The sequence below is a fragment of the Ranitomeya variabilis genome, chromosome 8 (genome assembly GCF_051348905.1).
Source record: "Ranitomeya variabilis isolate aRanVar5 chromosome 8, aRanVar5.hap1, whole genome shotgun sequence".
Classification (NCBI taxonomy): Eukaryota; Metazoa; Chordata; class Amphibia; order Anura; family Dendrobatidae; genus Ranitomeya; species Ranitomeya variabilis.
This window is the reverse complement of record NC_135239.1, coordinates 183,925,204-183,948,147: the sequence shown is the minus strand read 5'-3', so window position 1 is coordinate 183,948,147 and position 22,944 is coordinate 183,925,204. Positions and strand designations below refer to the sequence as shown.

Here is a 22,944-nt window from a genome sequence, read left to right as displayed (position 1 = left end):
AAACCTTCTTTCCTCCAGACGTAGAGGATGCCCCCTTGTCCCTGTCTCAGGTCTATGATTAAAAAGATCAGCAGAAAGGTCTTTGTACTGTCCCCTCATATATTTATACATTAAAATAAGATCACCCCTTAGTCTTCGTTTTTCCAAACTAAATAGCCCCAAGTGTAATAACCTATCTTGGTATGGCAGACCCCCCAGTCCTCTAATAACCTTGGTCGCTCTTCTCTGCACCCGCTCTAGTTCAGCTATGTCTTTCTTATACACCGGAGACCAGAACTGTGCACAGTATTCTAAGTGTGGTCGAACTAGTGACTTGTATAGAGGTAAAATTATGTTCTCCTCATGAGCATCTATGCCTCTTTTAATGCATCCCATTATTTTATTTGCCTTTGTAGCAGCTGCCTGACACTGGCCACTGAATATTAGTTTGTCATCCACCCATACACCCAGGTCTTTTTCATTGACGGTTTTGCCCAAAGTTTTAGAATTAAGCACATAGTTATACATCGTATTACGTCTACCCAAGTGCATGACCTCACATTTATCCCCATTAAAGCTCATTTGCCATTTATCAGCCCAAGCTTCTAGTTTGCATAAATCATCCTGTAATATAAAATTGTCCTCCTCTGTATTGATTACCCTGCAGAGTTTAGTGTCATCTGCAAATATTGAAATTCTACTCTGAATGCCCACTACAAGGTCATTAATAAATATGTTAAAAAGAAGAGGGCCCAATACTGACCCCTGTGGTACCCCACTGCTAACCGCGACCCAGTCCGAGTGTGCTCCATTAATAGCCACCCTTTGTTTCCTATCCCTGAGCCAGCTCTCAACCCACTTGCACATATTTTCCCCTATCCCCATTATTCTCATTTTATGTATCAACCTGTTGTGTAGCACCGTATCAAAAGCTTTTGAAAAGTCCATATACACTACATCTACTGGGCTCCCTTGGTCCAGTCCGGAACTTACCTCTTCATAGAAGCTGATCAGATAAGTCTGACATGAACGGTCCCTAGTAAACCCGTGCTGATACTGGGTCATGAGGTTATTCCTCTTCAGATACTCCAGTATAGTATCCCTTAGAATGCCCTCCAGGATTTTACCCACAGTAGAGGTTAAGCTTACTGGCCTATAATTTCCGAGTTCAGTTTTTGTCCCCTTTTTGAATATTGGCACCACATTTGCTATACGCCAGTCCTGTGGTACAGACCCTGTTATTATGGACTCTTTAAAGATTAAAAATAATGGTCTATCAATGACTGTACTTAGTTCCTGCAGTACCCGGGGGTGTATCCCATCCGGGCCCGGAGATTTGTCAATTTTAGTTATTTTTAGACGCCGCTGTACTTCCTGCTGGGATAAGCAGGTGACATTTAATGGGGAATTTTTATCACTAGTCATTTTGTCTGCCATGGGATTTTCTTTTGTAAATACTGATGAAAAAAAGTCATTTAGCATATTGGCTTTTTCCTCATCCCCATCCACCATTTCACCCAGACTATTTTTAAGGGGGCCAACACTATCATTTTTAGTTTCTTACTATTTATGTAGTTAAAGAATATTTTGGGGTTATTTTTGCTCTCTCTGGCAATGAGTCTCTCTGTAAAAAGCAAATCAAGGCAGCAAAGATTGAGACAGACTTTATTTAATTTTCTGTATTTATTTAATGCCTCCTCACTACCTACTTCCTTTAATTCTCTAAATGCTTTCTTTTTTGTCACTTATTGCGCCCCTTACAGCTCTATTTAGCCATATTGGTTTCCTCCTATTTACGGATACCTTACCATTCTGTGGCATAGAACACTGTAAATGGTCCTGTAAATGACTGTATAAAAATAGTTGCAGAGAAAAAAAAACGGATTGCATACGGATGTAAAACGGATGGTGCGATTAAAAAATTGCATTGCACTCACATAACACTCGCATGACAATCGCATACGTTACATCCGTTTTTTCGGTCCAGATTACAGACCGTTTTTTCTCTCGCAAGTGGAAATGAGCCCTTATACTGAAGCTACAGAAGCCGAGACTGGGGAAAACTATATGCAGGTGGGTAAGGAATTGGCTAAATGACAGGAAATAGTCGTAATAGTACATTCTCTAAATGGGCTATAGTCAGCAGTGGGGACCGCAGGGATCTGTACTGGGAGCAGCAGGGAACAGCAGGGATCTGTGCTAGGACCGATTCCTTTTAACCTCTTTATTAATGACCTTGTGGATGGGATTGAGAGTAAAGTGTCAGTCTTTGCTGACAACACCAAACTATGTAGGATATTAAAATCTGTGCTTCACATGATAATATTGCAAAACGATCTGGATAAGATGTCTGAATGGGCAGACACTTGATAAATGTAATCTCATTTATCAACATTAAGAGTAATGCACCTAGGACAGAGTAATCCTATTGCTGCATATACATTAAATGGGAGTATACTTGGGACTACAGAACAGGAGAAGGACTTGGGTATTCTGGTTACACATAAGTTGAGCAGCAGCACTCAATGTCAGGCAGCAGCCGCAAAAGCAAAGAAGATTTTAGGGTGTTTAAAAATAGAGCAAATCCCGTGATCCCAATGTATTATTACCCCTTTATAAATCACTGGTGAGGCCACATCTAGAATATGGGATCCAGTTTTGGGCTCCACATTTAAAAAAGGATATTGGGAAGTTAGAGTCAGTTCAAAGATGGTCAACTAGATTATTAAATGGGATGGGAGGCCTCTCATATGATGAAAAGTTGGGTTTGTTTAGCTTAGGAAAAAGACGTCTCAGAAGAGATCTCATTTACATATATAAATATATGTGTGGCCAGTACAAAACACTGGCACATGATTTATTCCTTTCAAGGACCATACAGAGGACCAGGGGGCACTCATTACAGGTGGAAGAAAGGCGATTCCAGCAGCTATATAGGAAAGGGTTCTTTACAATTAGAGCAGTCAGATTGTGGAATGTCGACCACAAGAGGTGGTAATGGCAGATACTATAAGGGTAAGTGCACACGTACAGGAATTTTTTTTGCGATAAAAACACTATAAAAACACATAAAAATTGCATACATATGCATCCTATCATTTAGAATGCATTCCGCAATTTTTGTGCACATGATGCGTTTTTTTTTCGCGAAAAAAAAACGCATCGCGGTAAAAAAAAAGCAGGCTGTTCATTAATTTTGCGGATTTTTCGCGTTTTTCCCGCTATTTAATGCATCGGGAAAAATCGTGAAAAAAAACGCGCAAAAAACGAGTAAAAACCGAGCAAAAAAACGCATGCGGATTTCTGGTAGAAATGTCAGGTTTTTGTCAGGAAATTTCTGCAAGAAATCCTGACGTGTGCACATACCCTAACAGCTTTTAAAAAAGTGCTGGATGATTTCCTCAGTACACATAACATTGTAGGTTATAGTTGAATTACCGTAGTGACAAAATGAACAATTGGTGGAGAATGGTTGAACTTGATGGACCTAGGTCTTTTTTCAAGCTATACTGCCATTATACTGCAGGGCTTTTGTTCACTTTGTTTTTATCTTAGGTTATGTCCATTGTGGAAACTTGTCCAGATGATTGCAGGGTTAAATCTATGGTGACATCTGCAGCGTGCAGTGACATGCTGGAGATTTTAAATGCTGAGTGCTGCTCAAATTAGGCTGCTGTTTCCCCTGCGGCAAGCGCATTCGATTTTGTGGAATTTCAACCACAGCATTTCTTCTTACTACCATGATATGACTAACTGGTTAGAAAAGATGCCTGGTAAAGAGGAAGCTTTCAGGGTAAAATACACGATGACATCCGCAGCATAGATTGATATGTTGGGGATTTCAATTCTAAGTATGCTGAACAATTTACACTGTTGAAGTCGTAGCAAGAACAAAACAGAGTTGGTCACGTTGCAAATTTAAGACACCAATGTATATTTGCATAACACACAGGCTTAAACTTAGCGCATAGGGTTCACTTATTTTGTGAGCACTTTTTCCGTTGTTTCAAAACTCAGACCAGGTTAATCATTAATTCGTCAAACTTCACACGTAGGAATACAGTCATCCTCTCCTTTTCATCATCCTGTAGAAAATTAACAATGTGCCCAACAGCCCATAATAGTGAAGTACCACAAGATCAAAGGTTCTTTACAAAAAAATTCATTAAAAAAATAGCATTAAAAAATATTAATGGCATCAAGACTGACTCGAGTTTCACCAACATTGGCTTCTTCAGGGGTGTTGCTAACATCTCTTACCACTTCTTATTTATATCAGTAGTATGTAAATCATAAATACATATAAAAAGTGAAAATTTAATACAAAATGAAGTTATTATATTTGTTACAAGTTATTTTTATATCCAAATCACTAAATAGGATAAAAAATTCAATATACATGAAATAAAAAAAGACTGTCGTATTTACCAACACCAGGACATAAAACTAATGCATTACAAGATGGATCAGACCACCCATGAGAAAGGCAGAGGCAGCGCATGTGCAAAATACCGATAAAACAACCACTTACATACAGTGGCATCCAAAAGTATTCACTTCCATTGGCATTTTTCGTGTTTTGCTACCTCACAACTGGAAAGTTCATTGGTTTTTTTTAGGATTGCCTACAACTGGGAACATTTTTTTGTGTGAATCAAACAACAAGTAGGACAAAATAACTGAAAACTTCAGTGTGCATAACTATTCACCTTCCTAAAGTCAGTACTTTGTAGAGCCTCCTTTTGCTTTGAATAAGTCTCTGTCCAGCACTATGCAAGTTCATCCCACATGGGCATGCAGCCAACAATGAAGGACTCAGCTGCACCCTGCAAAAGATGAAGAAATGTGCAACAAAAAATATGAAAAAGATGTAAAACAAAAAACTACATTAGGTATTGACCAATATTTTGACCAAAATACGCAAGCTCGCAAACGCATGTCAATAAACATTACAGGTAGTGTGTGACAGCACAGCAGTGAGAAATAGCTACTATTTGTTAACCAGTAGCTATATATGTTGACGTCATTTTGACTTTAGTAAGGCTGTGTTTGCGTTAAAGAGCATATTATGGGACGGATACAGTCCTAGGAGACCTCAGAGTGTTACACGCATCTTTTCAGGCCATTGGATTACTTGCAATTCGTGGCAAACCAATTTGTCTTAAATAGAATTTTGGAGAAAAATTCTGCAAACCTGGTGAGCATGAATTTCTTTAATAGTGTTAGCACCTCGCCAATATTTATGAACTTTGTCTACTGCTTGGAATATATAAACTTTTTGATGTTTATATTTTGTTTGTTTTTTAATGTGAGCAGATGCTGTGCACTACCAAACCAGTTTTAATATTATAAATATTTTCTAATTCAGATCTTAATTTTTCACATTGTTCTTAAATACTGGAGTTCCATAAGAGAACTCCAGGAAAGGTGGGTTTACACTCTCCGACTTGTAGTTCTGCTACATGCTTGCCAATTGGCAGTCATTTAATAGCCTGTTTAGACTGACAGAACAGCCCTAACCATGCAAACAGAATAATCAGTAATGGTTCTGTGCGCATAAACTGTCATCGTTTACACAAGACTATGTGCTGCCGAGAACAATGGTTTTTACTCCAGTTTAAAAATCAGGTAGCCCAAAGATCGGGCGTTTTGTTCAGTTGTCAGCTGAGTGGAAGCCTGCGATTATCAGGAAATAAATGTTCCTAGGAATTCTCGTTCACGATTATTATAATCAGCCAGTGTGAATGCGCTCTTAGTATATAATATTTGTGGTCTCTCTGAATGTTGAGATCGAAACCTTATAAGTCGCATTGGCTGTATTGGATTTAAATGAATGCATTTTTTTTTTCTAATTTGTGCTCTCCAGAAGGTGCAAGGAGGCATAGTGAGGCCATGAGGGGGTATTGCAGTCACAGGTGTAGCTGTGATTACAATGGTGAAGCAGTGATTGATTAAAAGCCCTGTAGTATAGGGAAGAGGTGTGTCAGTGTTGGTTTTGGAAGCAGACAGAGCAGGAGACTCGTGTAGAGCTCTGTCTGTGTGGAGCAACACAGGGCCAGGCAGAGTCTAAAGCCTGACACCCCACAGTACACGGTGGTATAGTTAGTCTACGGCAACCAGTCCCGGACTGTCGTTTGTTTTCCCGGCTGCGATCTAGAGGATACAGCATGCTGTGCACTGTGTGAGTTTTTGGACATTAAACACGTTTTGTTTTGAACTTGCTTGGGTCACTGCCTCATCACTGCGTAGCGTGGACGCCCCTGCACTACACAACCAACACAATAAACAAGTCTCATAAACCCTTGCCACTGTCCCTTTTTTGCTTTCAAACACACAGCTGCTTACTATAGTGCTACGTCGTAGATTATTACCAGTTTATTCAGGATTAAATGGCCAGTCTTGGGGTCATATTTTAATACATCACAATTGTTTTCAAGTAGCTAGGAAGAATTTCTGCTATAATTCAAGAGAAACGCATACTGGTATTTTCCTTCTTTGCTTTAAGATTTCATCATACTTTTAATATTTTGACTTTGCCCTTCCACTTCCCTAAAATATTTTACTACTTCCTCTTTATTATATTGTTTCTCCAAGAATTGACTTTTTAAAAATTGGGTCTTGGTACTGTCAGTCAGTCATAGAAAAGTATGGACCCAGAGATGTGATGTATTAAAACCTGGCCGAGGTAGGTAGAGAAAGAATACGGTGGCACTCTGTACATGCTAAGATGTATGCAAGCATTAAATATATAGCAGATTGCACCTGCTCACACATGCGTAATTCTGTTCAGAGGTGCTGGTCAGTTTTTGTTTATTTTTGGGGGGATGGGGGTGGAGGGGACTTGCAGGAAGAGAAGGCTTGCAATATATTACATAACCAAAATTAAATATATTGTACCAGAGGTTTGAGTCTACAGTATGTTCTGGCAACTATTACAGAATAAACTAAAAAAGGAAAAACAAGAACGAAGGATATTTCCAAAACAGGAAACACTGTAAGAACTGTGTCAAAGATCAGATCCACTGGAGGGTAGCAGGGTCTTCCTCTCTGCCATTCAAAAGGCCACAGACTGTGCACAAGAGCCAAATCAATATATGTGACCCCTAACTCGGTACCCCACCATCAGCAAGGTCTAACTGGATCAGACAATTACTCAGCGTGAGGCAACTAGTTTTGTGGTTACAGTCTCTCGGTGAGGGCACAATCTTGGGAGTTACACATTACAGGCACAGAGCTTGGCAGTTGCACGTAGGAGTTTAGACACAAAGCTTGGTGATTGACAGAAGCTACAGACTTGATCATCATTTCATAGCACTCTCTCAAACTAGGGCCTCTTGTCTTACCTAATGAAGATTTAGACTGTAGGCTAGAAGTGGAGCGTCTAATATTACCTTTATTAACAGAGCTCTCACTCCAGGTGGTCATACAGTGAGAGCAGGTCTATGGCATAGGCGGCGGTCTCACAACGCTTTTTCAGACTCTGCTTACACATTTCTTTCCCCTTGTTGGCAGTGTGTTGCTGCCTCACCTCTGGTTCTCCAGGAGGTACGAAAAACCTCTCAATGGCCTTTTAGAGAACCAGGTCCAAGGTGGTGCTTTTTGGTTTTTAGTTGTGCAGCTAGGGCCTTTCTAGTCTGTACAGGGACCAGTTGGGTGTAGGTGCAGCATTTGCCTGTTGTGAGTGTGAACACGTTCATAACAGAAGCGCTACAGGGCCAAATTTAGCTGCTAGCAGGAGTGGCTTTGCCTCTGCGACGTGGGAGAAGAGCGCGATAGCATTGAGACTTGTTGGATCAAGCGATCTGACCAGTTTCAAAGCGGCGTCATCAGGCTTTAAAGCATAGAACTAGCGCTCCTTACATAGGTCGCTGACCACCCAGACTTCAGGGAGGCCATTAACCTAGTGAATGAGCTGTAAAGTCTAAAATTAAAAATCCCTCCGTTCTTGAAAATGGAGAGGATTTTTAAGAAGAAGGAAGTTGCAAAGTTTCTTAATTTTCCAAGCACTTTGCAATTTTAACCTATTGAACGTTGATTACTGTGTCCCATGCAAGAGACCCACTGCTAGACATCTCTGGCTGTGACTTAGCTCTTAGAAAGCAAGAGGATAGGCTGTCCAAAATCGTACATGTCAGATCCTTCTGAGTTTTTCTCACGGTGCTAGCGGGGATCTCACTGAGGTCACGGCAGTTCAGCCCGGCTGGGAATGCAGCCTCAGTGACCGGAGGTAACCTCGATGACATCACCGCCGGTCACCGAGTCTGCGCTCACAGCATCTCATTCATCAGTGGTTCTCAGCCTGGACGGTCGCATTTTGGCACCGCCCAGGTTGAAAACTGTTTTTCTCCCAGACATGGATTACAGCTTGGGACAGAACGACGGATAGGTGAGGGATATTGTTGTTTTTTATTTTTGTATTATTAATGGAGAACAATGGCTTCGGTGGAATAGGTGTTTCATGAGTATAACTGTGTTTGTTTTTTTTAAATTAAAATAGTAAAAGAGTGTTTTGTTTTATTTCTGATAAAGGACTATATTCTGGCTGTGTCTTTATTTACCATGTAACTGTAGGGTTAGTAATGGATAGGTGTCTTATAGATGTCTCTCCATTACTAAGCCGTGGGCCTGATGTCAGCTGACAATACAAAGGGGACATCAACTCAACAAATATGAATCCAACTTGCTGCCGCTACAGGGCAAGTGGGAAGAGCTGGGCAAAGTTCCAGAAATGAAGCATCTAATAGATGTGCCTTTTTTGGGCAGCTGCCGGCTGCTATTTTTAGGCTGGGGGGCAATATCCATGGCCCCTTACCAGCCTGATAATACCAGCCCCCCAGCTGTCTGCTTTAGCAAGGCTGGTTGCCAAAAATGGGGGGACTCACGCCGTTTTTCAAATTATTTATTTAATAATTAAAAAACACAGCGTGGGGACCCCTCTATTCATAATAATCAGACTTGCTGAAGCTGACAGCTGAGGGTTGCAGTTCCCAGCTGTGAGTTTTGCCTGGCTGGTTATCAAAAGTACAGGGGGACCCAAATCGGGATTTTTTTTAATTATTTAATTACACACAGGAGCCGGCTAATGAATGTATCCATCAGCCGCTCATTCTCTCGTTGTTATTATCAGCAGCACATGTTGGATGATGGGAGCTGTAGTCCCATCCTCTGACACCAGTGACCGGAGGTAAACTTTATACCTCTGATCACAGCTGAGTGCTCACGCTGTCTTTTGACAGCATGGGAACCGTGGCTCTTTGACCGGCGGGGATGATTTCACTGCTGATCAGAAACAGTGTTTGCCGCGCTGTCATGCAAATGACAGCATGGCAAACACTGGATGTTCGGGCCCCCATTAAAGAAAATGGAGTTCGGGTTCAGGTACTGTTCTTGTACCTGAACCCGAACTTTTTGTAAATGTTCAGCCGAACCCGAACATCCAGGTGTCCGCCCATCTCTAGCCAGGGTCGCAGTTACAGCCGGCGCTCACTATATACTGAGCGGAGAACTTAAACCACAACAGAGCCACCTATGATTGGAAGATGAATGCTTCTGGGAGGAATAACATTAATCTCCTCCCGACAGTGGGGCTCTAAGTGCAGGCACCGGACAGGTTCAGAATGCACAAGGGAAATCATTACCCCACTAGAATTAAGCCTCAAAGGAATCTTACAGGCAGTAATTTATAGCTAAATATTAAAAGGTACAATAAAATGGCATTAAACGCCGACCACATACTTATATGTTTTGCATAGCATGGCTTCACTAGGGGTAACTTATCATAAGGTAGGACCACCAGCTACTTACAAGGCAGTCAACAGTTCAAGGATACATTACGTAAGAAGGGTGTGGACCAGACCCTACGGACACTTCCTTCTTACAGACACTTTGTGATTGACATTAGTGTTCAGGAAGCAGCTGTCAGATAAAAGTCACTTCTTTCCCATCGGAAACCAGAGATACTGTTACCGATCCCTGTTATAGAGGTTAGAGCAGGAAAAGGAATCTTCATGAGATTAGCGTATCAATGCCCACCAAGTATATCCCGTCACACTTTACATGTACGTTGATCATTCTTAGCAACAGTTTCAGAACAAGACAAGTAATTATTATAATACAATAATGCCCAGACCCTACTGAAAACCTGAGCTCAATCACTTTTATCCTGGGCTCCGCAGATAATTCTGCTCATGGACCAAAACTTTCCTCCTTTCTAATGTAATGATTACTCAAAGTTATTTTTGCACTGCTGCTAAATGGGGACGCTACATAGGCGACTGCTGCTTTACTGGGGAAGGAAAGCAGGTAGGATAGCAAGGCAGAATGAATGGAATATTAAAAGGGTTGTCCCATAGAGAACATTTATTACCTGTCCACAGGATTGATGATAAATGAATGACTGCAGGGATTTTGACTGCTGAGATTCCTACTGATCTCGACAGCATCAAATCCCCTGTATGAATTGAGTGGTGATGCACATTGCCGGACTGGAGTGCCAAGGACCCACCAGTAACACTGACTCTTTGGGGGGCCACTGCTCAGCTATATGCAACTAAGTATCACATTACCCTCTTTCACAAGTTTACTTATGTTTCTATATAAAAATAAACAGGATCGTTTATTAAATGAATGATGAGATGCTGCCCTAGTGTGTACATTGTGAAACAAATGTATTGTGCCATTTCTTATATAGGTGGAGTGGGGCCCACCGGAGGATTCCCTTGTTCTCCCGTGGGCCAGTCCGAGCCTGATGATGCACATATGTGACCACCAATCGTATACACACTGAATGAAGCTGATGTCACACACACTCACATCTGCCTCATTCACACAGGGTACTTTGGGACCCCCTTTTTTTTAGATCTGTGGGGGTTCTTGGTGGTCGGACACCAGTTCTTAAATTTATCATGTGGAAATATTGTTTATAAGATAACCGCTATAGCGTATGATAGCATTTCATTTTTTTTCACATGGATTCTTTTGGCTGAAAAATCCACATCAATAAAACTCAATTTATGGTGCATCGTTAATGCACTTTTTGTGTATGGGGTCTTTTATTCTGCTTTAATAATTTTGAATGTCAAATTTGGAATATTCTTTAAGCAGAAATTTCTCAAGAAATTGCTTCTTTTTCCATATGAAAAAAAAGCATGTGCACTATGGGCATGTTTTCCCATAGAAATGCATGGGAAGCTTATACATTGAGGTAATTCATCAAAGCTTTTCGCCCTATTTCTGCTGAAAAAAGCTTTGAAAAGTCGGAATTTTTTTGCAACGTAAGGTTCAGGCCATTTTTGCCCCATCTCCTACAAAGTCAGTGAAGTTAGAGCGGGATAGGAGGCGTGGTGACACCCGCTTGTCAAATTCATGAGGCTGATGCATTAAGAGGCATGTCACTTCCCTCCTCTTAAGGAATCAGGAGCGTCTAGACCAAAACGCCCCCTCAATAAGAATGGTGAGAAAATCACCTGTCTTGATGAATGGAGAACATTGAATATGTGAGGAGTTTCTTTATCTCTATTTTGAAAGAAATTCGTCTCCAAAATCCACATAAAAAGCTCATTGTGAACAGAATGTTAAAGGGATTTAGGGGTTTCAGAAAACCCCGTCTTAAGAAAATCACCTGTCTTGATGAGTCAACCCCATTAAATATTTGAGGCTTTTCTTTATGTGTATTTTGATACAGAATCGGCTTCAAAATCCACATAAAAGGTTCCTTGTGAACAGACCGTTAACGGGGATTGGGGGTTTCAGAAAAACCGACTTTACTCGTGCTCATAATGCTCTGCCAATAGTTCTGTAGCCTATTATTGTCTGCAGCGCTAATGTCACTGAAACGGCGCTGCAGCCATTCAGTGAGCTCACCAGCTTGGATTGGCTCGTGCGATCTGCTCGGGCAGAGCTGCTGAGCGCAGTGATTGGCTGCAGCACTGTCAATGTGACTCCACCTCTGCAAATAATAATAAACATTAGAAACTCAGCGTTGGACCAGGGAAGGATGAGCAAAGCACAGTTTGTATGTTTTGGTTTTTTTTAACAAAGTGCAGCCTAGTGACAAGATTTTGTTTTCTAAAACTGGAAAATCTCTTAAGAATTATGTGGAATATGATTAAGATTTATTACATTTAATTAGAATATTATTCCAAGATCTTTTGATTAAAATAAACATTTCTTCATGGGAAAACCCCTTTAAGCTGCCATCTCCAGCTTTTCCCGACGTCACTCTGGTCCTTCACCGTCATCTTGTGACCTCAACTTCTGACTGATCTGAAGTCAGATGTAACGGACACAAGCTCTCACTGTAAGTCTATGAGTCTCATACATGTACGACACATTGAGTTGTGATTTGCAGATCATACAGCAAACCCTGGAGAGATCCAGCAGGTCACAAAGTGCTGCAGACCAACAGAATTACAATGTAAATTGTTCATTTATTCTATAAACTTCTGACAACATGTCTACGAATTTCCAAACAATACATTTTGTATTTTTTTTCTGAAAAGGAGAAATGGTCAAAATGTAAAAAAAACAAAACCCAGTGCTTTCAGACCTCAAATAATGCAAAAAAAACAAGTTCATAATCATTTAGAAAACACATTACTAATGCTTTAACTCAGGGAGAGTTCAGAAATCAATATTTTGTTGCATAACCATGATTTTTAATCACAGCTTTCATGCATCTTGGCATGCTTTCCACCAGGCTTTCACACTGCTCCTGGCACAAAAATGTAAGCAGTTCTTCTGTGTTTGATGGCTTGTGACTATCCATCATCCTCTTGACTACATTCCAGGGGTTTTCAATGGAGTTCAGGTCTGGAGATTGAGCTGCCCAGGACAGGGTTTTGATTTGGTGGTCTCTCAATTTATATATATATATATATATATATATATATATATATATATATATATATATATATATATATATATACACAGTATATATATATATATATATATATATATACACAGTATATATATATACATACACACACATACACAATAAAGAAATTAAATGTGAAAAAAAATATTACCGCAGAGTGGTGAGCACCCTTTCCTCAGCAGAGATCGCCTTTCTCATCACAGTATCGGAATAGCTCAGCTCTGGGGATGGTATATTCAAAAGACAATCAAGTCCATTTATTGGAGTGCCCCTTCTCACTGTGGTCCATTATAATTGGGTGAATCCACATCTTTTTCTGTCTTCTGGACTGCTCCTATAAGATAAATAATTGGTTGCTGCACACCACAGCAATAAAAAAGAAAAATAGACATGTAAACTATACATATACTTTGCATTACCTTGTTTTGTTTCTGTGATGACACAGTACATCAATTACTTCCACTCTTTTCTAGGTTACAGATGGTAAGGAAGTTTCCAGATAGTAAGGTAGTTGCCAGATGGTAAGGAAGTTGCCAGATGGTGTTGCCAGATGGTAAGGAAGTTGTCACATGGTGTTGGCAGATGGTAAGGAAGTTGTCACATGGTGTTGGCAGATGGTAAGGAAGTTGTCACATGGTGTTGGCAGATGGTAAGGAAGTTGTCACATGGTGTTGGCAGATGGTAAGGAAGTTGTCACATGGTGTTGGCAGATGGTAAGGAAGTTGTCACATGGTGTTGGCAGATGGTAAGGAAGTTGACAGATATTATTGCCTGATGGTAAAGAATTTGCCAGATGGTGTTGCCAGATGGTAATGACGCTAGGAGATGTTGTCTGTCAGAGGTTGATCCGAGTGTCAGTACACTGTGCTCAGATCCTCTCGCATAAGAGACTCACAACACGGGTGCGGAGATGACAGAGAAAGTAGAAAAGTAATTTCTCCATTTCCTCACAGCATGACGAATCAACATGAGAAAATAATTGCAGATCTGAGCTGCCCCATAGAATAACACTGGGCCAAGTGCAGTGTTCTATCTCATAGCACTCGGCAGTATTATACTCTCATATGCGCGAGCCCTAAAGCTAAACCTTGGTTACATCATGAAGAGTATCTGCACATAGAATTTTGGATGATTTTTTAAGCAAACCCTCTCCAAAATCCACTTAAAAATTGCTTCAATTACAGTTCATTCTTATGGGAAATCCACTTTGCTGGTTATATAAGGAGGGGTTTTTTTTTTAAACTTTTTTCTTCCCTAAAGGTTTAGAAAGAACCTGGTGGAAAAAAATAAATAAATTGCATGTCACTTATTTGAAGGGAATCCAAAAGGAAACCGGTGCAAACGTGGTTCTGTCCAATCAGAAGGCAGCAAAGAAATCATCTAGAAAAAAAAAACTGTTCCAAAACCTCTTAAAAATCAGGTATATAAGATGCATGAGCGATAACAATAAATGGCCGCTATCTGTGCAGTGAGATATATACAGTGGTCAGGAATCAGCTCTATTATTAACGTCATCTAGGTATTCTCAGTAATCTCTGCTCTTACCTGGTCTTGGGGGTGTTCTTCTCCTCTTCATTTTCGGTGGTCTCCTCACTACAGTACATGAAACATATATCATATCAGGTAAATGTGCAAGTAACAGTGGGGATTAGGATTTGTAACAGTTTTCAGGAGCAGGACAGACAGTAAATTGCTCAGGATTCGTATAATTGGACCAAAACGGAGAAAATGGTGTAAAAATAATAAAAGAGCCATGGCTCACATGATAAATCCTGTACTGCAGCAATGAAGTTAGTGATGATGACCCATGTGACCGCTGCAGCTAATCACTGCCTTTGTGCCATTTCCCAAATTTGGCCTTTTTTTTATTGGACGACCACATAAATATGACTGCTATGGGTTATGGAAGGGATGAGAAGGAATGATGTTGGCAACTACGTTCCATTTCTCTTATGTGAACACATCTATATCTTCTTATATTAAAGAGGTTGCCCACTACAATGTGTATTGGATAGATCGATATAAACCTTGGAAATAAGGATTTCTTCAAATACCTTGCAATATAATACCTTGCATTTCCAAATCACCAGACATCAGAAGCAGCTGCGGCCGGGGGTCATGTGATGGGGATGAGCGGACGGCAATAGCGCCGCTCACAGGCACATTTGGAAATGCAAGTTATTTGAAGAAAGCCTTATTTCCAAGGTTTATATCCATCTGCCCACTGCATGCTGTAGTAGACAACCTCTTTAACAGTAAATTTCTGCACTTACATAACTAGGATGGTCTCATTTATTCTGTCTTCCTTCTGTATCAGTTCTGCATTTTCCTTCCTATAGTACATGAAACAGATATCATCCTATATGTTAGGCGAGGGTTACACTGAGACTGAATGTAACACTAATGATTGATTTTACCTATATACTGTGCAATACAAACACTATATACTGTATATATGCACACACTATATACTGTATATATATATACATAATATATACATATACACATTATATACTGTATATAGACACACTTTATACTGTATATATATACATAATGTATACATATATGCACACTATATACTCTATACATAAGTACTCTACATATACTGTATACATGTACACACAGTATACTGTTTACATACACACACACGGTATATACTGTATATATACACACTATATATACTGTATACACACACTATATACTATAAACATATCTCTCTCTCTCTCTCTCTCTCTCTATATATATATATATATATACACACACACTCTATATACTGTATACATAAGTACTCTACATATGCTGTATACATATATACACTATATACTTAAAAAAAAAGCCACAGAGAACTAACCGATTAAAAAGTTGGTAAAACTAGTCAGAATGGATGTAATAAACCTTTATTGAACGTACATGGGTGTGGGAGACCTGCAAAATAAAAAGGGGAGCATGTCACAAATATGAAACGGTAAAGTGGTATAAAGTTGATTCAGTTCTTTCATTCACCCCCTACATCCGCTCACTCACTCATGTCTCCTACACCTCAAAAACATCTCTAGTATTTGACCTTTCCTTTCCTTTGACTCTGCAAAAACTCTTAACTGTAGCTCTTATTCATTCTTGTCTGGACTATTAGAATTCTACTAACTGGTCTCCATCTTACCAAATTCTCCCATCTCCAATCCATCCTTAATGCAGCAGCAAGGATCATATTCCTTTCCGACCGCAGCAATTTGAAGAGCACTAGTGAACAAATTCCACCAATTGGCCTCTATCCAAAATACTTTGCCAACATTTTCCATCTACATCAAACAAATTCAGATTTGACATATATATATATATAGTATGTGTAAACAGATTTCATATTCTCTCTACCTGAAAAAAGCACTTACAAAGTTTCCTATATTACGTTCAGCTCTTCCTCCTTTTCTATTCTCTGTTGTATCATTTCTTCGATTACATGGAACATATATCATCATCTCATATGTAAATATCAGCAATTTGGAGTTCATTAATGAATAAATCCCACCCCTTGGCCTCCATTCAAAATACATTGCCAACATTTTCCATCTACATCATACAAATGATACAATTTTGTCTTTGTGGAGCTACCACTAGAGGGCGCTCACTGTATATGGACAGAGGAAAACTAGAAGGCTGTCAGCATAAATAGACCTCATTGTCCATCTGCACGTATAATTTACTTTTGATATATGTCTATACCAGACTTATTTAATGATATAATGACTGTGAAATTTTCAATTTTTGAGCCTCCATGCTTTACTCCCTTTCTTCCAAGAGCCACATCCTTTAACCCATTCCCGACCTGTGATGCAGCGCATGCGTCATGAAAACATGTGCCAATCCGACCTGTGACGCAGCATATGCATCATGGTCGGATCGCGTTAATGCAGGTCGGATGAAAGGTTTAACTGAAATTTCACCTGACGTGCAGGTACAGGAGGAGTTGTACTACACCCGAGGGGGGTGGTTTTGCCCCCTCGTGGCTACGATTGCTCTGATTGGCTGTTGAAAGTGAAACAGTCAATCAGATCAATCATAATATTTCACCAATGAAACTTGTTGAAATATTACAATCCAGCCATGACTGATGCTGCAATAACATCGGCCACAGCTGGAGACTGCGTTCTGTCCCCGCCACGACTGACGGCGGCGGTCTGCCGCCGCCGTCAGTCTTTCCTCCCCTCCATCATGTCCTCCGCTATCCTCCTCTCCCCTCTGTCCTGTCCTCCGCTCCCCCGCAGTCCGATCTCACTTCCCGTACCTCCCGAGTCCCGGTGTCCATCCGTCTTCTCCCATGGGTGTCGCCATCTTCCAAAATGGCGGGCACATGTGCAGTGCACCCGCCGAGTCTGCCGGCTGGCAAATTCATTAATTCGAGGTGCATTTTGATCACTGTGATAGACCCTGATTCCGCAGCGTTTTACACCTGTTCCTCAATAGGAATCCACAGGTGATATCCGCAAAAAAAACCACTGGAAATCCATGGTAAATCCGTAGGTAAAACGCAGTGCGTTTTACCTGTGGATTTTTAAAAAATGGTGCCAAAAAATCGGCACACAAATCTGCAACGTGAGTGCAGCGCCCCAGAGTCCTTGTCGTTGCAGCAATGTCGCTCTGCCGCTAAGGGGAGTGATGTTGCGTCTGATGCCACTGAAGGAGTTCATCTGACCAGGTATCACATACACCAATACATTTCAAAGTCGGGCCTCTAGGGGGAGCTAAGGGTACTATTCATTAGGCCACTCCTCACATACTGGTAAAACTGGGGGTCAGGCAGGAAGTTAGATCAGAAAGCTGACTGGGTTGGAACCAGGCAACACCTTGTGGCAGAGGGTGTTGCGGGGGAAAGATTCAGTAGGGTCTCTGTCAGGTTTGGGACCCTGACGGAGGCCTGGCAACAAGGAAGAATGTCACGGGACCGTGCCTGCTCAGCATAGCGGCGGTGCCCTAAGAAAGGATCAGAAGCGAGATAGATTGTGCTGAGTGAGAAACGAGATCAAAGCAACAAGGAGAATACCAGTAGGAGTCGTGCTGTAAGACCGAGGCAACATCCTACTGAGGCGCATAACCGGTGGCCGGAACGCCGAGGAAGTATCTATACATCTAGCTTCAAGCAATACTTCAAACCAACGGCAGGACAGTCAGTCATAGGCGGGCTGTCTCACACCAATCACCTAAGAAGACATAGCGGGCAACTTGTGGAGAGGGGCGACTCTAGGGTCCAGGAAGAGCTCCGAGCCTACCCGTCATACGGGTGCGTCCCAACCATAACACCGGGAGGGATGGAGGATTAGCAGAACATCATCTAATCGAGTTGTGAGGGAACATCAGAAACAGACACAACAGTTGTGGGGACTTTCCGTAAGCACAGCAGGGAAGGACCACAACACATAGCGCTAGTGGGAAGGCATAGATTTCCACCTGCAAAGAGAACTCTGGAGGTGCCATTGGACCGGCCGGACTTGCGCAGCCTGGTTAACCGGATTCCGGACTGAGGACCCAGAGATCTTCAGTAAAGAGGTAAAGAGACTGCAACCTGGTGTCCTCGTTATTTACTGCGACCGGCACTTCACAACTACACCATCATTCACCACTCTTTCACCGGACGTCCCCCTGACAGGCAGGGCCACAGACCGGGCCTAGCCACCATGACAACCCCCCAGAACAGAGACTCTGAGGCCCGGTACCGGGTACCCCTCGGCCCTGCGGCAGTGGGGGCGCTCCATGGGCACATAGCCTTAGGGTTAGGACTGGAATTAGAGTTAGGGTTGAGATTAGGGTTGGGGTTGGAATTAGGGTTAGGGTTGGAATTAGGGTTAAGATTAGGGTTAGGGGTGTGTTGGGGTTAGGGTTAGACTTGTGGTTAGGGCTATGGTTAGGGTTTGGATTAGGGGTGTGTTGGGGTTAGAGTTGTGGTTAGGGTTGGGATTAGGGTTAGGAATGTGTTGGGGTTATGATTAGGGTTATGGTTAGGGATGTGTTGGGGTTAGAATTGAGGGGTTTCCACTATTTAGGCACATCAGGGGGTCTCCAAACGCGACATGGTGCCACCATTGATTCCAGCCAATCTTGAGTTCAAAAAGTCAAATGGTGCTCCCTCCCTTCTGAACCCCGACATACGCCCAAACAGTGGTTTACCTAAACATATGGGGCATAAGCGTATTCAGGAAAAATTTCACAACAACTTTGGGGGTCTAATTTCTCCTGTTACCCTTGGGAAAACAAAAAATTGGGGGCTAAAAAATTATTTTCGTGGGAAAAAAATTATTTTTTATTTTCACGGCTCTACATTATAAAATTCTGTGAAGCACTTGGGGGTTCAAAGTGCTCATCACACATCTAGATAAGTTCCTTGGGGGTCTAGTTTCCAAAATGGGGTCACTTGTGGGGGGTTTCTAATGATTAGGCACATCAGGGGCTCTCCAAACGTAACATGACGCCCACAGACAATCCATCAAAGTCTGCATTCCAATACGTCACTACTTCCCTTCCGAGCCCCGACGTGTGCCAAAACAGTGGTTTTCCCCCATATATGGGGTATCAGCGTACTCAGGACAAACTGGACACCAACTTTTGGGGTCCAATTTCTTCTGGTACCCTTGTGAAAATAAAAAAAATTGCGGGCTAAAATGTCATTTTTTGAGGAAACAAAATGATTTTTTCTTTTCATGGCTCTGCGTTATAAACTTCTGTGAAGCACTTGCGGGTTCAAAGTGCTCACAACACATCTAGATTAGTTCCTTGGGAGGTCTAGTTTCCAAAAGGGGCTCACTTGTGGGGGGGCTCCAATGTTTAGGCACACAGGGGCTCTCCAAACGCGACATGGTGTCCGCTAACGATCGGAGCTAATTTTTCACTCAAAAAGTCAAATGGGACTCCTTCCCTTCCGAGCCTTACCATGTGCCCAAACAGTGGTTTACCACCACATGTAAGGTATTGGTGTACTCAGGAGAAATTGCCCAACAAATTTTAGGATTCATGTTTTCCTGTTGCCCATGTAAAAATGAAAAAATTGAGGCTAAAAGATTTTTTTTGCGAAAAAAAAAGTACTTTTTCATTTTTATGGATCAATTTATGAAGCACCTGGGGGTTCAAAGTGCTCACTATGCTTCTAGATAAGTTCTTTGGGGAGGTCTAGTTTCCATAATGGGGTCATTTGTGGGGGAGCTCCAATGTTTAGGCACACAGGGGCTCTCCAAACGCGACATGGTGTCCGCTAAAGATTGGAGCAAATTTTTCATTCAAAAAGTCAAATGGCGCTCCTTCCTTTCCGAGCCCTGTCGTGCACCCAAACAGTGGTTCCCCCCACATATGGGGTTTCAGTGTACTCAGAACAAATTGGACAACAACTTTTTACTCTTGGGAAAATAAAAAAATTGTTGCAAAAAGATCATTTTTGTGACTAAAACGTAAAATGTTAATTTCTCCCTTCCATGTTGCTTCTGTGAAACACCTGAAGGGTTAATACACTTCTTGAATGTGGTTTTGAGCACCTTGAGGGGTGCAGTTTTTAGAATGGTGTCACTTTTGGATATTTTCAGCCATATAGACCCCTCAAACTGACTTCAAATGTAAGGTGGTCCCTAAAAAAAATATGGTTTTGTAAATTTTGCTTTAAAAATGAGAAATCACTAGTCAACTTTTAACCCTTATAACTTCCTAGCAAAAAAAAATGTTGTTTCCAAAATTGTGCTGATGTAAAGTAGACATGTAGTAAATGTTATTTATTAACTATTTTGTTTCACACAACTCTCTGGTTTAACAGAATAAAAATTAAAATTGTGAAAATTGCGAAATTTTCAAAATTTTCGCCAAATTTCCGTTTTTTTCACAAAAAACACAAAAATTATCGACCTAAATTTACCACTAACATGAAGCCCAATATGTCACGAAAAAAACATTCTCAGAATCGCTAAGATCTGTTAAAGCGTTCCTGAGTTATTACCTCATAAATGGACACTGGTCAGAATTGCAAAAAACGGCCAGATCATTAAGGTCAAAATAGGCTGGGTCATGAAGGGGTTAATTTCTTGGTCTCTATGGTCATCTGAGGACTTGATTTTTTGCAGATCAAGTTGTGGTTTTGAATTACACCTTTCACTTTACCATATACTGAAAAATGGGGAAAAAAATTCCAAAAGCGGTAAAATGTTGAAAAAAAAAAAACGCAATTCATTATAGCATTCATTATTTCGCAAAAATGGCCTGGCATTATTATTTTGTGGGTCAGTTAAAAGGAAGTATATTCACTATATTACTGGATTAGTATAAACCAAGACTTACAACAAAACTAATATCATAAAAATATAGATTTTATTCCAGATAATTGTGGGTCAGTTATTTTTTTTAGAATTTTTAAATAAAATATTTAGTTTTTGACAACATTTTCTGAGACCTGTAACTGCAGACCTGAGCTTTCATTTTTATGGATACCATTTCGGCGTACATGCGACGTTTCAATTTATTTTTACTACATTTTTTTAAGGGTGGAACAGCAACTGAAAAAATTATATGGCTATAGTTTTCTTATTTCACTTCACCATCAACTATTTAGTGAGATGCATCACACACAAATCAGGCAACAAAAATGTTTAACCCCTTCACGCCCGGAGCTTTTTTTTGGATTTGCGTTTTCGTTTTTCACTCCCCTCCTTCCTAGAGCCATAACGTTTTTATTTTTCCGTCAATATGGCCATGTGAGGGCTTGTTTTTTGCGGGACGAGTTGTACTTTTGAAAGACATCATTGGTTTTACCATGTCGTGTGCTAGAAAAAGGGAATAAAGTTCCAAGTGCGGTGAAATTGCAAAAAAAGAAAATTTTAAAAATGCGCAATTTTCCAATACCCATAGCGTCTCCATATTTAGTGATCTAGGGTTGGTGAGGGTTTATTTTTTGTGTGCTGAGCTGGCGTTTTTAATGATACCATTTTGGTTGAGATATGATTTTTTGATCGCCCGTTATTGTATTTTAATGCAATGTCACGGCAACCAAAAAAATAAAATTTTGGCGTTTTTACTTTTTTCTCGCTACACCGTTTAGCGATCAGATTAATCCTTTTTTTTTTATAGATCGGGCAATTCTGAACAGATTGATACCAAATATGTGTAGGTTTGACTTTAATTTTATTGTTTTATTTTGAATGGGGCGAAAGGGGGTGCTTTGACCTTTTATTATTTTTTTTTTTATATTTTTAAGCACTTTTTTTTTAAACTTTTGCCATGCTTCAATTGTCTTCATTTAAATTCCTCACATATGCGCATGTCATGGTTCCCAATGGCAAGGAAACGTCAGAGAACTTAAACTACAGACTAGCTCCTGGGTGATGGAATCTCGAGCTGACCGTGAGCTAAACCTACCACACAACTAACAGTGGCCGGGTGGCGTACCTACGTTTTATCCCTAGACGCCCAGCGCCAGCCGGAGGACTAACTAACCCTAATAGAGGAAAAGACAGACCTGGCTTACCTCTAGGGAAATTCCCCCAAAAAGGAGACAGAAGCCCCCCACATATATTGACGGTGAGTTCAGAGGAAAAGACATACGCAGTATGAAGGTAGGTTCAGCAAAGCGAGGTCCGCTTACTAGATAGCAAGAAGATACAATAGGGAACTTCACGGTCAGCTGAAAACCCTATTAAAATACCATCCCGAAATTACTTTAAGACTCATGTGTCAACTCATGACACCGGAGTGGCAATTTCGGCCCACAAGAGCTTCCAGCTACAGAAAAATAACATAACTGTGAACTGGAACAAAAATGCAAAACAAACTTAGGACTAAGAGTCCAACTTAGCTGATAGTAGTCTAGAAGCAGGAACATGCAACAGAAAGGCTCTGGTTACATTGATGGCCGGCACTAGAATAACTGAGCAGCAAGGCTAAATAGGATACTCCCATATCCTGATGGAAACAGGTGAACAGGGAAAGTGAAGCACACAAGTCCAGTACCACCAGTGACCACCGGGGGAGCCCAAAAACCAAATTCACAACAGTACCCCCCCCTCAAGGAGGGGGCACCGAACCCTCACAAGAACCACCAGGGCGATCAGGATGAGCCCTATGAAAGGCAC

General features: G+C 41.0%; 1 long non-coding RNA gene across 1 annotated transcript; it reads right to left on the bottom strand.

The window, feature by feature from the left end:
- Positions 1-14,416: 14,416 nt before the first annotated feature.
- Positions 14,417-15,840, bottom strand: LOC143788478 (uncharacterized). Its single transcript, XR_013218643.1, has 3 exons — positions 15,705-15,840; positions 15,127-15,186; positions 14,417-14,446 (listed from the first exon to the last, which is right to left on the bottom strand). It is a non-coding gene; the product is annotated as an uncharacterized LOC143788478 (long non-coding RNA).
- Between the last annotated feature and the right edge of the window lie 7,104 nt (positions 15,841-22,944).